This window comes from Myotis myotis, unplaced genomic scaffold (genome assembly GCF_014108235.1).
Source record: "Myotis myotis isolate mMyoMyo1 unplaced genomic scaffold, mMyoMyo1.p scaffold_m19_p_17, whole genome shotgun sequence".
NCBI classification, from domain to species: domain Eukaryota; kingdom Metazoa; phylum Chordata; class Mammalia; order Chiroptera; family Vespertilionidae; genus Myotis; species Myotis myotis.
The window spans coordinates 34,513,548-34,526,264 of NW_023416321.1; the positions used below are offsets into that span (position 1 = coordinate 34,513,548).

Sequence of the window (12,717 nt, forward strand, 5' to 3'; positions counted from 1 at the left end):
TAATTAGGAATATGAAGATGGTAAGGTCTTTGAAAACAGTTCGGTAGTTTTCATTTACAGTTAACCATCGTTAAGAACTCAGCAATTCCACTCCTAGGTATTACCCAAAAGAAATAAAAATTTATCTTCACGAAGATTTACACAAATGTTCACACTATCTTTATTCATAATAGCAAAAAGATTAAAACAACCCAAACACCCATCTATACAATGGACTACACAAGAATAAAGAAGAATAGCTCTGGCCTGTGTAGCTCAGTTGGTTGAGCATAGTCCTTCCTGTCTTTCTCTCTCTCCCCCCTTCCCCCCACCACTTCCTCTCTCTAAAAAGATCAATAAAAACATTTTTTAAAGAATAAATTACTGCCCTAGCCAGTTTTCTCAGTGGTAAGAATGACTAGTTAGAGCATTAGCCCTCGGGACTGAAGGGCTGGCAGGCTCAATTCCTGGTCCGGGTCAGGGCACATGCGGGAGGCAACCAATTGATGTGTCTCTCTCACATCCATGCTTCTCCATCTCTTCCACTCTCCCTTCCACTCTCTCTAAAATCAATGGAAAAAATATCCTCGGGTGAGGATTAACCGAAAAAATAAAAACAACAAAATAAAAAAGGAATAAATTACTGATACTCAAAGCAACATGGATGAATTTCAAAAACATCATACTAACTTTTAAAAAAGCCAGACCAAAAAAAGACAGTATGATTCAACTTAAATCAAGTTACAGAAAATACACAACTATAGACAGAAAGCAAATTAAGTACTTACTGGGGTATGGGAGTGAAGTGTGGGGCTTGTGTGCAAAGGAATAAGAGAAAATTTGGCGGGGAGGAGAGTAGAATTAAATGTTCTGTGGTGATTACACAACTTAACACATTTATCAAAACTTACAAAACTGTATATTTCAGTAAGTGGTATATGTTACATATAAATTATACCTCAATTGCCCTAACCGGTTTGGTTCAGTGGATAGAGCGTTGGCCTGCGGACTGCAGGGTCCCAGGGTTCAATTCTGGTCAAGGACACGTGCCTGGGTTGCAAGCTTGATCCCCAGTGGGGGGCATGCAGGAGGCAGCCAATTAATGATTCTCTCATATCACTGATGTTTCTATCTCTCCCTCTTTCTTCCTCTCTGAAATCAATAAAAATATATTTTAAAAAAATTTTTTAAATGGCTGCGTCAGCCCTGCACCCACGAGGTCCCAGCATGGCAACAACAACCACTGCAAGCACCTCCATCTGGGAGAAAGCTATCCCCAAGTTCCTGCCCCAATGCCAGGCGGTCCAGTTTCTCCCCGTATGTGTCTGGGTCCCCCAGAGACTTGCCTGGCACTGGAGCTCAGAGGAAACAGGAGCTTGTAGATTCAGTTCCGTGGTGCCAGCCTTTTAAGAGGAGCAGCTCAGCCCCAATCTGCACTGGTTTTTACAGTCCCAAGTTCTTACTGCCCGTAGTGACTTCTTTCCCCAGTTCTGGAACCCTGGGGTGGGGGGTTCTGGTGAGGGGCTGGGACCCCTCGCTCCTCCAGGCAGCCTCCGCAGAGGCAATCTCCCTCCCAATTAAAAAAGCCGTAACATGTGGGTGCTGGAAGAACCCGTTCAGCGCCTCTGCACCTCCTTCCAGTCTCAGTGTGCTTTCTTTACTTCTCTAGTTGTACTACTTCCATTCAGCCAGCTTTCCAGTGGCTCTGAATGGTAGTTGTTCTATATGTTAGTTGTAATTTTGATGTGGTTGTGGGAGGCACCAAATACAGGCATTTACCTATGCTACCATCTTGGTTCCCTCTCTCTTCATATTTTTATGCTTTGAAATTTTAATAATGTACATTCAGTATTTTTTTAAATGTTGAGGGGGGAAATATATTTATAACTTTCAATGATATTCTACTATCCCAGATTCAATTAGTTATATAATCCCCTTCATTTAGAAAGCCACAAAACAATGCACAAAAGACTGGTACAACTACAGAAGCAGAAGCTATCCACTGTTATTAAATAACAGCTTTATTGATCTGTAATTCACATATCATACAATTCACCCACTTAAAGTGTACAATTCAACAGGTTTTAATATAGTCACAGAACTGTGCAACCATCACCACAATCAATTTTACAACATTTTCATCACTTGATAAAGAAAAGCTCAAGCTCATTCCAGCCAGCACTGAGCCATCAGCATCTCAAGACAACTGGCTCAAGACTGAGGGCAAGAAATGAAAATATAAGCTGGGGTACCCTGTTGCTAACACTGAGATTGGCCCCTCAAGCAAGGAGGCTTAAGTACAGTGCCTTGAGGCTGGATGTGGGGAACTTTGGGGTTCCAAGTGTTGTACAGTAAAATATAAGGGGCTAATTCGGGAAAGGGAGTGTCCGTTAAAGCTGAAAATCAGTTACGTAATAACATAGGATTTCCTAATATGTATGTTTAAAATATTGACAAATTAGTTAACCTGTTTTTACTTATGTAGACATTTGTGTAATTAAAAGTATGTATGGCCCGGCAGGCGTGACTCAGTGGTTGAGCGACAATCGATGAACAAGGAGATCACCGTTTGATTCCCAGTCAGGGCACATGCCTGGGGTTGCGGGCTTGATCTCTGAAATCAATTAAAAATATATCTAAAAAATAAAATAAAATAAAAATAGGCATCCAAGTGGGTGTAAAAGTGGCATATCATGATTTTGATTTGCATTTCCTTGATGGCTAATGATGGCGAGCATCTTTTCAGGTGCTTTAGGCCGTTTGTGTATATTCTTTAGAAAATATTCATATGCTTTGCCAATTTTAAAATTTATTTATTTGCCCTTTTATTACTGAGTTATAAGAATTATTTACTTTTAAAACCTCAAATACTCAGCCTCTCATCTTCAGAAATTTCTTCATTGCAGAAGACAGTAGTAGACTAAGGGATAGTAGTAGCATGAGTCAGAAGAGAAAGAGCCTTCCTACTACCCCTAAAAGTTCTATAATCAGTACTTTGTACCAATTATGACTATAATGAAGCTATTATAACATTAGTGCCATCCCTATCCTCTTAACACCCCAAAACTATGTGAAAGCTCTGACTTATCCAAAAGTCTACACTGATCACACTCTCAAAACCTCCATCAGCAAAGAGTTAACACCAACTTTAATCACATAAATTTCACAACACAACTAGTATTTCAAGAAATTATCTTAGCTGCAATTATTTCATCAATGTGATCCAAGCATTTCTGAGATGGAGAAGACTGCAGATATGATAATAACTTATGAACCAGAGAATTGAGACTCATGGTCGAATCACTACTTATGGATGCACAGGCAATTTGGTACATGAAATCTGGGCAATAAAATACAATTTCTGGGACTTCTGATAGTTTGGCACCAATGGGTAGCTGACTGACAATCATCAGTTACTGAAAGGCCTATTTGGTTCCAAGTCACTTCTCTTTATTGTAAGATAATAATAGCCTAGTGACACATTCATTACATTAAATCAGCTTGCCTCTATTTGGTATCAGACTGCCAAAAAGAGAATCAAATGTTTTTCACCTTGATTTTAACTTAGCTTTGATTCCTGTTTTTGCTCTCTGAAGTATTCACACACTCATTCAATAAACTCATTCACAAATAAAACACCTCAAGCCAGGCATTGTTCCAAATGCTTTGCATGTTCCAATGCATTTAATCTTCTCAACAGACTTTTGAAGCAGGTACTAATATTATCCCCATTTTATATAAGGAAACTAATGAATGTGAAGGTTAAATTGGCTCAAACATCACAAATTCAGTAGAGTAAAACTCAAGCAATCTGACGACTCCAGAGTTGTGCTTTGATTTAATCACATTGCCTCGGATTTGAATTTGTCTTTATGGGGATCCCTTTGTTTGCTTGTGTAAGAACAGATGCAAGATAAATGGTTTCGATGACAAAAGACACAAAAGCTTAATCCATTAAAATGTGGTTTGTGCTTAGAACACATTTTTTCCACCTACAAAGTTAACAACCCCAACATCATCTCCAATAAACTTACTGCCAATGCCTAGTACAGAATACGTACGCTCATGCCACTAATATCTCTACATCAACATCCCAGTAAACTTAATTCTCCCAAGACTGTAAAACAAGTCTCTGCTGAGCTTCAAGTCTTTTAAAGACAGAGTACAAGATCTAAAAAAGGGGCCCGTGTTCACCTATCAGACTGACCAGAAATTACAAGGCCCAATTTTATAGTTCGTAATAAGATCCAGGGTCAGGATGAAAGCAAAATGTTAAGAATCAGCCATGGGAAAACAAGCAGGCTCTGTACTGGCTAACATAATTAATGTGCCTCATACCAAAGCACAACAGGTCATCATTTCTCCCAACATGGAAAAATAATGTTTGGCAGCTGTTACAACACATAATCCTGATTTAAAGGACAGAAAACTGAAACTATGAGTAACCTGACTGAAGTCACACAGCTAATGTGTGGTAAAACCAGAACTCAAATCCAGACAATCAAACATAAGTGCCTGAGCTCTTAACCACATTCAACTAACTTTCCAAGTAAAATGCTCACAGAAACAAATTCTGAAATCCAAAAATACTGAAGGTAATTGCCCCCATGGAAATAAAAAGTCCTTAGCATCACACACTGCCTTCAAAAGGTTCAGTCATTAAAGGTTCTGTAAAGATCTTGAGTTTGCTTTATGTAAAGGTTGATCAATCAGTTGGCCATTGACCTTTCTCCTCTTTGCCTAGGAAACTATTCACCCCTCTGGATCAAACTCAAACCCCTCATTCTGTGAAGGAAGCCTTCCTGCGCTCTCAAATCTCTGTTCGTATTTCTCTGTAGTAAGGATCAGTGTTTCCTTCCCGTAGAATATTAATTACCTTCCTAAAAGGCGTGCGTCTTTATATTCCCGCAGTATTTAATGCCACAAAAGGGCCCACAAACACTTGATGAAAGAATTAAGAGGGTAAACCAAACTATGTTAAATAGAATGAGAAATTCTGTCAGGCTTGACTGTCTAAGTAAACAAAAACTGTTTTAAGCATAACCTCTAGATCAGGGATCCTCAAACGTTTTAAACAGGGAGCCAGTTCACTGTCCCTCAGACCATTGGAGGGCTGGACTATAGTTTAAAAAAAAACTATGAACAAATTCCTATGCACACTGCACATTATCTTATTTTGAGGTAAAAAAACAAAACGGGAACAAATACAGTATTTGTATTTGCATGTGGCCCGCGGGCCGTAGTTTGAGGACCCCTGCTCTAGATAGAACCAGAGATTCTAATGTCCTTTCTCAGCAATTTCAGTAGGCCCTTTTGCTGCAGAACCATTAAAAATTTCATTATCCCTGTCCCTAAATAACTCTCAGACTCAAAGAATCATCCTGAAGGTCTGAGCTCTGTTCATTAAATATATAAAGAGAATTTAGTATAGGTGTCCTATGTCATCACACTTTAGCAAAGTGCCTATAAATTAACATAATAGTCCCAACTAATAAGACTACAGCATCTACAGACTTAAAATATGAAGTACCTAGTATTATATGATCTGACCTTGAATTCTGTAAATGAAATTACTTAAAGGAGAACCTACACAATCTCATAATATAGTACAGGAGTCAAGGCATTTGGGGATATCCTGAGAATCTAGTATACTATAATCTTACTGATCCATCTGCTATCGATTATCACGAAAGGACAGTTAGAAAGTGTAGGGTTATAACTTGTGTTCTTTTATATAAAAAAAAGTGACTAGCTGGTGTAAAAAAGGGGGAGGCAGGCCGTAGCCGGTTTGGCTCGGTGGATAGAGTGTCGGCCTGCGGACCGAAGGGTCCTAAGTTCGGTTCCGGTCCAGGGCATGTACCTTGGTTGCCAGCACATCCCCAGTGGGAGGTGTGCAGGAGGTAGCTGATCGATGTTTCTCTCCCATCGATGTTTCTAACTCTCTATCCCTCTTTTCTCCCTTCCTCTCTGTAAAAAATTCAATAAAATATGTATTTTTTAAAAAGGGGGGGGGGGCAGGATAAGCCCATCAAAGCAATCTGTACAAAGGATAGAAAAATGCCACTTTATACAACAACCAGATTTGATCAAGAGCTATGGCTCATTTAGAGGAAAACAGTTAAGGAAAAAAACAAGCTCTTTCCTTTATCTATCTAAAACATTAAGATAATCTACCACTTCACATCCATTAAGATGGTGACTATTAAAAAAAACAAAACAGAAATTAAGTGTTGGTGAGGATGTACAGAAAAAAAAAAGTGCCTTGATGGTGGGCATGTAAAATGGTACCTGTGTATGTAAAACAGCGTAGTGGTTCCTCAACAATTTTAGAAACAGAACATCTTATGACCCAGCAATTATACTTCTGGATAATATACCAAAAAGAATTGAAAGCAGGGCCTTGAAGAGATATTTATACACTCATGTTCACAGCAGCATTATTCATAACTAGAGGCCCAGTGCATGAAATTCGTGCACTGGGGGGAGGGGACGGGATCCCTCAGCACAGCCTGCACCCTCTCCAATCTGGGACCCCTCGAGGGATGTCCGACTGCCGGTTTAGGCCCGATCCCTGTGGACATCCCTCTCACAATCTGGGACTGCTGCCTCCCGACCACTCCCCTGCCAGCCTGGTCGCCCCTAACTGCCCTCCCTCCCCTGCAGGCCCGGTTGCCCCCAACGCCTCTCCCCTGCCGGCCATCTTGTGACCACATGGGGGCAGCCATCTTATGTGAGGGTGTGATGGTCAATTTGCATATTGCCTCTTTATTATATAGGATAGCTAAAAGGTGGAAACAACCAAAGTATCCATTGATGGACAAATGGGTAATCAAAATGACACACACACACACTCCATGCTCGCTCCTCTCTCTCTCTCTCTCTCTCTCTCTCTCTCAGCCCTCCACTTCCCTCCCAACTTTCCTTTCTATCCCTCTAAAAATCAATTTCAAAGTCTTTTTGAAAAAAGGAAAGTCTGCAATATGCTACAACAGGAACTTCCCTTGAGGACATTGTGCTAAGTGAAAGAAGACAGTCACAAAAAAACAAATACTGTATGATTCCACTTACATGAGGTACTCTTAAAAATCATAGACAGGCCGAAACCGGTTTGGCTCGGTGGATGGAGCGTCAGCCTGCGAACTGAAAGGTCCTGGGTTCGATTCCGGTCAAGGACATGTACCTGGGATGCGGGCACATCCCCGGTGGGGGATGTGCAAGAGGCAGCTGATCGATGTTTCTCTCTCATCGATGTTTCTAACTCTCTCTATCTCTCTCCCTTCCTCTCTGTGAAAAAATCAGTAAAATATATTTAAAAAAAAAAAATCATAGACAGAAAGTATAATGACGGTTGCAAGGGGGTGAGAGGAGATGAGAATGGAGTTATTGTTTTTATGAATATAGTTTCAGATTTACAAAATGAAAAGTGCTATGGGGATGGACAGTGGTGATGGCTGCACAAAAATGTGAATGCATTTAATACCACTGAATGGTACACTTAAAAATGGTTAAGATGGTCCCAGACAGTGTGGCTCAGTGGTTGAGCATCAACTCATACACCCAGAGGTCTCCCCATCAGGGCACATACCCCAGTTGCTGACTTAATCCCCAGTGGAGGGGGTACAGGAGGCAGCAGCAGCAGATCAATGTTTCTCTCTCATCAATATTTCTAGCTATCTCCCTCCCCCTTCCTCTCTCTCTAAAATCAATAAAAAACATTTTTAAAAAATCGTTAAGATGGTAAATTATGTGTATTTTAACACAGTTTTTTTTAAAGACTAAGATGAGCCGAAACCGGTTTGGCTCAGTGGATGGAGCGTCGGCCTGCGGACTGAAAGGTCCCGGGTTCGATTCCGGTCAAGGGCATGTACCTGGGTTGCGGGCACTTCCCCAGTGGGGGATGTGCAGGAGGCAGCTGATCGATGTTTCTCTCTCATCGATGTTTCTATCTCTCTCCCTTCCTCTCTGTGAAAAATCAATAAAATATATTAAAAAAAAAAAAAAGACTAAGATGAACTAAGTACGTAGCTCTGAAGTCCTCTTTCTCAATGAAAAGTAATCCAGGTGACATGAAAATGGTAACAATGGAATCTTCAGCTGACTGGGGACTGTTGAAAAGAAAACTTCTTCAAAGACCCAACATGAAAAGAAAAAAGACAAATTTATTTCTGGCTTGCATGAAGGCAAGCTTCCCAAATCACTACGTCAAATGGAAAGAATGCAAAGTTATCTTAGGGGTAACACAACACTATCATGAAGTCGGGAGAAAAAGTAAGGCTATCTCTGTAAATCGTAAAACTCTCTCTATAAAATTCACCTTGTAATTATAAAATTCACCCCAGTAAAAATCTCTCTAGACCAATTATTAGTTATCAGACATGGTTATATGAAATTGTTAATTTGGGATCAGAATATTTTTTTAATATATTTTATTGATTTTTTACAGAGAGGAAGGGAGAGGGATAGAGAGTTAGAAACATCCATGAGAAAGAAACATCTATCAGCTGCCTCCTGCACACCCCCTCTTAGGGATGTGCCCGCAGCCAAGGAACACGCCCTTGACTGGAATCGAACCTGGGACCCTTCAGTCCACAGACCGACACTCTATCCACTGAGCCAAACCAGTTAGGGCTATCAGAATATATTTTGTATGCATACATCTGGACTGACATAGAGAAGTCTTTACCCTGTAAGATAAATTAATGTAATTGTTCTATTAAACAAGAGCACATCTTCAAAACAGGAAGACCTGAGTAAGACCTGTACTTTTCAATAAAATGCCACCATCTTTCCCTCACGTTGAGTTTTCCTCTATCACATGACTATTACCTTATAGACTTTTCACAAAATAACTACAACTTGAATACAATGAATACAAAAGATTCAGCATCACAGAGAGCCATCTGCACTGGAAGAGAATAGCAAGCAGAAGAAAACAAATATATTGAAGCATTTGCTGATGTGCTGAGGGGAAAAAAGTGCTTTATCCTTTGAAGATAAAAGGCGAATTTAGAAGGGGAGTGTCAATTGCTTAGATTTCAGGAATATTCCCATTTTATGATTATCAAAGACTGTTACTTCTGAGAGCTAGGATCCCTGTATAAAGAGGAATGGCTCTTGGCATGCCCTCCTTGAGGCACCACTCAAATCTCCTTTTCAAGTTTATTTTCTTTCTCCTAAATTTTAAGGGTCCCCATGAGACTTGCACCCAAGGGAGCAATGGGCAGTGGCAGCTTATCCTGGGCTAACCCCCTGAACTTGTCTCCAAGGCCCCCTTTTCTCTGACTTTTCAGTGAGCTGACAGCAGCTCCACCTTAGCGCACACTTCTTTCCCATAACATCTCTACAGAGCCAAAGCAGCCCCTCCTAGGCTCTCTCCTGTTGCTTCTTCTATCCTAGGATGGCCCTTCCTTGTTTTAATATCCCAAGCTTTAGTAAGTGCACCCTCAAAATAAAGAAAGATGAATGGCTCTTGCACTGTATGTAGTAAAAATGTGTGTTTGTGTCTTCTGGATTGAAAGGGAAATAGAGAAGTACAGCAGGCAAAGGGAGACCTGATGTCTGCATTTGGAGGTGGGGTCCCCAATAAAAAACTGAAACCCAGACCTATGCCAGCAATAGTACTGAGAGAATAGCTAGATTGAAGACCAAAGGGAAAACTAAAGACCTAAGATAAAAGAGCTCAAGATGGCCAGAGAACTTAATGAAATAAATGTCTCCCTTAAAATCTCAATACTAAAAAAATAAATAAAAAATCCTCAATACTTAGTTCTCAAGAGATGTAGTTTAGAATTCAGGAAAATTTGCACAGAGGAGCGAAGTGTTATGATTCACTCCTATTCAAAGGCATGCATGAAAGCAAAATGTTTTTTTTTTAATTCTTTATTAGTTAAGGTATTACAAATGTGTCCTTATCCCCTCCCCCCCATTAACCCCCATCCTCCCCTCACCCCCCACTCATGCTCTCATCCCCCTGTTGTCCATGTCCACATAGCCTTCTTTTCATCAATCCACTGTTGGGGGGATTTCAGCAACGTAAGTGTTTCTGGAACACTCTCCTTTACTTGCACTTCTGGTTTTAATAGCCAGTCATCACCTGCGTGAATTCTTCGTTGGTCATGTCACTAAAAGCATTCATTCCCAAGGTGTAGTTCTTTCTCCCTAGCTTGTATTCCTGGTTGTGCAGGTCAACCATTTTCTTATTCTTCTCCCACACTGTTCTCCTCCATCCTTCTTCATTCGGGCCATAAACTTTTCCGTGTGTTGCCTTCCACCGGTGCCATTGTGCCTCTAAACTTCCATCAAGTTTTGGAGCAGCTGAAGCTACTCCTAAGTAAAGGGCAAACAAGAAGAATGAAGGATTCATGTTTCAAAACCTTCCGGGCGCAGCCGAGCAGGCGCAGTCAGCACGTACGGACCAGGAGCTACACGCAAAATGTTCTTAATATGGCATGTACATATTTAACATACCAGCCAAAGGATGAGTTTATTCATCTTTAGAGAAACCAATAATTAATTTTGAAGCAACATGTGTCTCGCCTAAGATTCTGGAAAGCAGAAAAGCCTAAATATAATCTACTTAGCATCTCAAAATTGAAAGACAAGACAGTAAACACGTTTTAAACCTTTTCTTAAGAATCAATAGCTATGAATTGTTGATAGATAACTTTGTATCCCCAAAGGATATGATAAGTGTGCTTGGAAACTAAAAAACTCCCCCAAATCTCAGAGGGTCAACACAACAAAGCTTTCTTTCTCAACTCAAATGTTTAAGTGAGGGTCCACCATCAAGTAGTTGGACCATTTAACACTTAAGGCTTCCTTGTCAAAAAAGCAAGGAAAGAATCATAAAACCAGGAAAGGGTTTTTCACTGCCTGTATGTTACACATATTCTTAAGACATAATTTCTGCTCACACTGCACTAGCCAAAATAGTTCACTTAAATTCTGATGCCTAAGTACAAGAAGTTGGAAAAAAGAGGGCAGAAACACTAGTGTCTCAACATATTAAAAAATTTTTTCTTGCCGCAGCCGGTTTGGCTCAGTGGATAGAGTGTCGGCCTGCAGACTGAAGGGCCCCAGGTTCGATTCCCGTCAAGGGCATGTACCTGGGTTGCAGGCACATCCCCAGTGGGAGATGTGCAGGAGGCAGCTGATCGATGTTTCTCTCTCATCGATGTGTCTAACTCTCTCCCTTCCTCTCTGTAAAAAATCAATAAAATATATTTTTAAAAAAATTTTTTTTCTTAAACTCAATGAAATTACACTAAAAAAGGCTATCAAGCCCTAGCCGGTTTGGCTCAGTGGATTGAGCGTCAGCCTGTGGACTGAAAGGTCCCAGGTTTGATTCCGCTCAAGGGCATGTACCTTGGCTGCAGGCACATCCCCAGTAGGGAGTGTGCAGGAGGCAGCTTATCAATGTTTCTCTCTCATCGATGTTTCTAACTCTCTATCCCTCTCCTTCTTTCTTCCTCTCTGTAAAAAATCAATGAAATATATATTTTTAAGAAGGCTATCAAGTAAAATCAAACATTATTTAAAAGAGCAGAAATACACATAAAACTATGAACAAATAATGTTCATAGTTTTGTCTATGAATTTCGTCTATGGTTAATGGCATCAAAGCAATAACTTAAAATGTCCCAAGTTAAATTGTTTTTATTGTATTTGATTAAAAAGTATAAAAGTTTATTAGGTGAAAATAATCCAAGGTACTAAACCTAAGGAATTTACCAGATAGATCTTTACTTAAGAAGGAATAGTCGAAAAATGTTTGACTAGATTTACACAAGAGAAGCAGTCTTCACTTGGTTGGATACTTCTGATCTAATGATACCATTAAGGGCATTTCTGTAGAAAGTTCTGTATGTGAATGTCCAAGTGGCATGTTGCTTTCAAATGATCTGATGGACTTAAGACAACCTCCAAGAAATGAGTGAATTATTAGCTAAGCAAAGTTTGGATTTTCATTAAACCTAATTCATAGACAATGCACTGACAATCAATATTCTGTTTTATGGATTTCTAGAAGATCCAAATATCACAGTAATAAAGACTACTGTTAGCACTTAGGAATATATATATGAACTAAATTTCTTCTAAAGAAAGTACCATACACTAACAAATACTCTACTGGAGACATCAGTTTTGTAGCATAAAGCATGGAGGATTTGACTTGAACAATTTTAAGGGCAGGTAATTATCAGTTAATCATAAAAGAAATTCAGTAGGATCCCTATGGAACATGATTTCTGACAGAGTTACACTCTAATAAACCCACTGGATTAAGGTGGTTACCAAACATTCTCAGCTAAACTGACTTTATTACCTTGGTAGTGAAACATTAAATTCCTGTCAAATTGAACCATTTTAAATTTATAATAAATAAGTCAGCTGCTTAAGTCTGCTCAAAGTTTGTGATACCATCACTTTAAAAGGCTATTTGCACTTTTGTGGGTATGCTTCCAAATCTCTTAATAGCTCTATGAGATGCTAAAACCAAATTTTACTTTACTCAAAATTCTAATTCAATCTATTAAATTATTTACTTTAATTCCAATAGTAACTAATGTGGTAAGGACCTGAGGATGCAATAAAAAACTGAGGTTTGTAGCTTTAAGAAAAATATATGCCCTAGTTAGGTAACTCAGTTGCAGTGGTAGGCAAACTCATTAGTCAACAGAGCCAAATATCAACAGTACAACAATTGAAATTTCTTTTGAGAGCCAAATTTTTTAAACT

General features: G+C 39.6%; 1 protein-coding gene across 2 annotated transcripts in view; it reads right to left on the minus strand.

The window, feature by feature from the left end:
• Window positions 1–12,717, minus strand: part of YWHAE (tyrosine 3-monooxygenase/tryptophan 5-monooxygenase activation protein epsilon) — a 40,489-nt gene that overhangs the window by 13,094 nt on the left and 14,678 nt on the right. The gene's annotated exons all lie outside the window — the stretch shown is intronic.